Source organism: Mytilus edulis, chromosome 3, assembly GCF_963676685.1.
Source record: "Mytilus edulis chromosome 3, xbMytEdul2.2, whole genome shotgun sequence".
Lineage (NCBI taxonomy): Eukaryota > Metazoa > Mollusca > Bivalvia > Mytilida > Mytilidae > Mytilus > Mytilus edulis.
Genome location: NC_092346.1, coordinates 34,933,384 through 34,939,369, shown reverse-complemented (window position 1 = coordinate 34,939,369; position 5,986 = coordinate 34,933,384).

The window sequence follows — 5,986 nt, the reverse complement described above, 5'->3', positions numbered from 1 at the left end:
GAACTATATTTGTATACAATTTTAGTTAACAAAGAAGAAACTATGCAAAACATGAGACTTTATTAATTACATTCAATGTGATGTTGACAGATTTATTTGCGCCTATCGATCTTTTTAACAAGTGAATATTCATATCATTAAATTGTTCAGAAATTGATTAAACTGAATTTGGTTCAGTTATGTTTCCACAAATTATTTATCAATAGGAGAAAGAAATATTTTTATACTCAATTTTGTGCCATAGAAGAGAATACACAGTAGCTTGAAGATTTTGAAATTAATAGGTTGTATGTTATGTTGACTGTTTTATGACTACCAGTACAGTGTAACCTGTGTAATCCGACACACTAGGGGACCAGAAAAAAATATAGGATTAAGCAGGGTGTCTGAAGACTCGAAGTTTTTCTGCAAGTATAGGCATATTTTGGGTTAAAGCAGGATGTTGGAATACTCAGGTGTCAGATCAATCAGGTTACACTGTATATATTAAAAAAGAGATAGAAATTAAAAAATGGTTGTGAGGTTAGTGAATTTTTGTACTGATTTGCTTTACAAATACAGATTCCAAAGAATTTTCTACAACTTTTATACTTTTTCAAGGTCATTTGTAATACTTCATAGTTGTGACAATGTGTACCTCATCATAACAAAATGGATTGATTATTTATGAATATTGTAACTTATTTTTTATTATATATGGTTGTTTTGAATGAAGACAGTTAAGTTTATTGTGTTTATTGTTTTGGTTGCTGTTTTTAAAACATGCAATATTTTCTGATACATTTTGATGATTTATATAATAGAACTTCAATTATGATGTGGTATAAGATCTTCTTATAGGCATCATTTGCATAATATTTTTCAAAACACTGTTTTCAACTTGTAGCAAGTCTGTAACCAAACAAATGCTCCAACGTGGTGAGTTCTATTAAAGTTATACATTTTTAACATGTAAGCAGTATTTGCAAGCAGTTGTTTGGAAAAAAATAAGGTTAATTGTAATAAATGAATAGATTTTTCCAGAGCTTATTAATATGCAAACTGGACTTAAAGTTGTATGAAACGAGTGACTGGTGAAAAATAATGTTTATCCAATTCTTGAACCAATAGAAATAGGAAGATGTGGTGTGAGTGCCAATGAGACAACTCTCCATCCAAATGTATGTATCATAAACCCAGTCTTCAAGATTTTATCATTTTTTAGGCAAATATTTGGTGTAATTGTCATTTTTTAATCTCTCTGTCTGTCATTGTGTGTAAATATGGCAGCTACCTTATTGTCGTGTTTTAAAGCCGAAGTTGACTGATTTTGACCATTATCAAGTGTATTGTTCTAGTTTGAACATAGTTAAAACTAAAAATGAGTTTAAAACTAAAATGTATGTAAGATATTTTATGTTAAATATAAAAACATTTTTGCCAGTATAATTTTTTGGTGCCAGTAGACTTTATTTGTATTTTGTGTCATGGATAGATACCCCATGTCTTCTCTTTTTCATTTTCCCACATCATTACATTCAATTGCAGATTTAGATTACAATTACCTATGCCGTATCATATCCAATGTAAAACTATATTATAAAGATGTTCATCATGTTAATCTAATCTACTCTAAGTCACAGTGATTTTTTTCTTTTTCAATGACATAAAACTTCATTTATTATCTCTGTTAAAATATTTTTTTCTGAACATTTATTCATCAGTTTGAAGGAAATATTATTACACAAGTGTATTATTTCAAAGCAATCATTTATCTAATAACCTATTGTGTGTTCTGTTTTTTTTTAAGTGTTCAAGTAGTGTTATAAATAAAAACAAAGAATGCACAGGTTAACATAATTTATGTATTAGTTGAAGTTTATGAACTAACTTTATCTGTCAGTCACTGTGAGAACACCACTTTATATCAATTGCTTTATATCCATAAGGCAAGCCATTTTCCACTGATTTTAAATGATAGTTTGTTCTTATGTTGTACTGCAACACCATTTTCTCAGGTTATGGGAGAATTTAGCTCTCACAATCATGTTCAAATCTGCCTGTCCCAAGTTAGTAGTTTGTCATTAAGAGGTTGTAAATGGTTGCTGTCTGAAATTTGATATTAGTTTGTTGTTTTGTACATAAATCAAGATGTTGGTTTTTTCATTTGAATCATTCAACATCTTTCATGTCCGTCCTGTCATTGCTTACTAGTACAATACATTATAATTTTGCTCATTGTTGAGTTCAGTACAGTTTTCTGTAGTTGCCTAAGGTGGTACTTAACACCACAGCAAGATAACTCTGTAAAATCAGCTAAACGTTTTAATTACGTTGTGTTGTTAGGAAATATTAGGCGTCTCAATTTGATCAAAATTAGTATTTGTCAAAATGCTTTATTACCAATGTAACTTTTCTGATAAAATGGTTTGCTAAACTTTTGAAATTTTCATATTTTTGTTAAAGGGTCAAAGTCAGTACTTTTCAAATTTTATGAAATTAAACAAGCCAAATTAATTTTAGTGAAGTTGTTAGGTACCACCTTAAATGTACTTCATTTGTTTTTTTTTACCAGGTTGTTGTCTCATTTGCATCATACCACATCTTTTTTCTTAAATTATTACTGATTTTCATATATATCTTAAATTTAATTAAATATGAACGAATGTTTTGTTGGAATGTTTTTTTAATGTATTCAAATAATGAAATTAAGCATATATTACACTTTTGTGTTTAGTATAAATAAAAATTTCATTATTTATTATCTGTAACTTATTCGTATTGTGTTTTGAACATTCTTCAAAAAATGTATTCTTTCCATTATTACTTGTGTTCACTGTAGACAAGAGTGAAGGTTGTAAGTTCATGGTATACTTTTTTTCATTCATTTATGTTGAAGAATAGAGTGTCATTTATAAATACACAATTATATTCATGTTTGCAAAATCATTTCAAGAGTAAAACAGCTGTTTTGTGATTGTTGCAATAAGTGTTATAATGTTCAACATAATATGATCAACATAATATGACTATTTTCGCAATAAATGTCAGAATATAGTTTATTACTTTTGAAATCATTAGAGAGATTATTGAGAAGTGTGAATGCAAATATTATGGAAGTAGAATTTTTTATTCTGCACCAAATGCACATTTTGACAATCAATGTCTTTTCAGCGATGCTTGAGGCCAAAATATTTGAAAATCAAAAGCCTTTAAGAAAGAAAAAGAAAAGAGCTTTAAACAAAACGGACAAAAACTATAGCCAAAACCAGTTAAGGAATCAGAGCTTTGCACGAGGGAGATACATTCCTTTTAAATTATAACTAATTTGTTATTAAGATAATAGGTTTTGTTTAATTGCTGTTGGTAATTTGAACAAAAAAGTTGTATTTTTACCCCTTGAAAGAGGGTAACTAGAGGCTCTAAAGAGTCTGTGTCGCTCACCTTGGTCTATGTACATATTAAACAAAGAACACAGATTAATTCAGGGAAAAATTGTGATTTGGTGATGGTAAGGGAGCTACCATTTGATTTTTATGGGGGGGCTAGGATGAAAAATTTTGTCCTGCATTTTTTTTTAGTTGTAATCTCTGTCCTGCCTTTTTATTTTTCACTCTATTCGGTCCTGCCTTTTGTTTTATTAGTTTATCCTGACTTTTTTTACCTAAATTGTCATCCTGCCTTTTTTTTTGCAAAGTGTCTCATCCTGCCTTTTTTTTTTACTCAAAACTCCTGTCCTGCCTATTTTTTTCAAATTTCATCCTAGCCCCCCCCATAAAAATCAAATGGTAGCTCCCTAATGTGTTTTTAGATCTTACTTTACTGAATATTCTTGCTACTAACAATCATCTATATCTATAAAGAACTTGGCCCAGTAGTTACAATAGAAAATATTTTGTAAAAATTTACAAAATTTATGAAAATAGTTGAAAATCGACTATAAAGGGCAATAACTCCTTAAGAGATTGTGGTCATGTTGACTTATTTTTCGGTCTTACTTTGCTGAACATTATTGCTGTTTACAGTTTACAGTTTATCTGTATCTATAATAATATTCAAGATAATAACTTAAAACTGCAAAATTTTCTGAAGATTACCAATTAAGGGGCAGCAACCTAACAACTGGTTGTCTGATTCATCTGAAAATTTCAGGTAGATAGATCTTGACCTGATAACAATTTTACCCCTTGTAAGATTTGCTCTAAATGCTAAAATGTTTTCAGAGATATAAGCCAAAATCTACATTTTCTCTATGTTCTTTTTTTAGCCATGATGGCCATCTTGGTAGGTTTTTCCGTTTTTTACTTATAAACAACTAAGTTTTTCTGCCAGGAAACATTACATTCACTCTGTGGTTAAAGTTTTTAAAATTTATAACTTAATCTAATAAATGATTTAAAAACATTAACTGCAGACTGTATGTAATGTTTACTATAAGGAAAACTATGTTCATTTATAAGTGAAATACAGATGGATTTTTTATTTTTACCAAATTTACTTCTGGATACTATCTTGTGATCAGAAACAAGCTTCTGTCCAAGTTTGGTACAAATCCGGGATAGTTTTAGGAAAGTTATTAATTTTTTTTAAACTTTAACCACAGAGTGAATGTATTGTTTCCTGGCAGAAAAACTAAGTCCATTCATAAGTAAAATACGGAAAAAAGAGATTTTTTCTAAAAAAATTACTTCTGGATACTGTCTTATGAACAGAAACAAGCTTCTGTCCACGTTTGGTACAAATCCAGGATAGTTTAAACAATCTGTTAAAACTTTAAAAACGTTAACCACAGAGTGAATTTAATGTTTCCTTGCAGAAAAACCGGGATAGTTTTAGGAAAGTTATTAATTTTTTTTAAACTTTAACCACAGAGTGAATGTATTGTTTCCTGGCAGAAAAACTAAGTTCATTCATAAGTAAAATACGGAAAAAAGAGATTTTTTCTAAAAAAATTACTTCTGGATACTGTCTTATGAACAGAAACAAGCTTCTGTCCACGTTTGGTACAAATCCAGGATAGTTTAAACAATCTGTTAAAACTTTAAAAACGTTAACCACAGAGTGAATTTAATGTTTCCTTGCAGAAAAACTAAGTTCATTTATAAGAAAAATACTGAAAAACATCTCCTTTTTTTTTTTACCAAATTTACTTCTGGATACAATCTTATGGTCATAAACAGGCTTCTGTCCAAGTTTGGTACAAATCCAGGATAGTTTCAGTAAGTTATTAAAATTTTAATAACTTTAACCACATAGTGAATATTTGTGGACACTGACAACGCCGACTACACGGATGACAAATGTAGATCGCAATGTCTCTCTTTTTCAACAAATCTTGAAGGCTCGACAAAAATCATGAAATTTCATGGTCCATTGTTTTCAATCAAAAAAAATAATATGAATGACGGTTTTGTGTAGATTACCGGAACTTAAATGAAAATACCATTTATGATGGGTATCCCATACTGAGCCTGGAAGATAACTTGGATGTTTTGTATTGATTTAATAAAAATAACTGATGGATGAGAGACCAAACATGTTGTAATACACAGAAAACATTACTGTGAAAGAGTTTGACGAACCAAGCAAGTATGCAAATATTTGGATAATGACCCAAATTTGGGCAATAAAACAGATTTGACTTGGGACTTTTATTCATTCACTGCATTTTAACATATAAGAAATTTTTGAAGTCAGGCAAAGCGAACATTTAGAGGTACATGGAAGAACATTTGCACAGATTTTATCCGTTACTGTAAACTTGTACAAATACAAATATTTTATTTATTGGCACAAACTCAATTACAATAATTGGCAACGACCCATACAACTAGTATACACATAGTAATGATGCAGCAATTAAACGATACTATATAGATCAATATTATTGTATATTGTATGTTAAAATGCTGTGAATGAATAAAAGTCCAAACTCAAATCTATGTTATTGCGCATTTATAGACTGATAGAATAATTACACTCAGAAATTTAATTTAGTATTTATTTA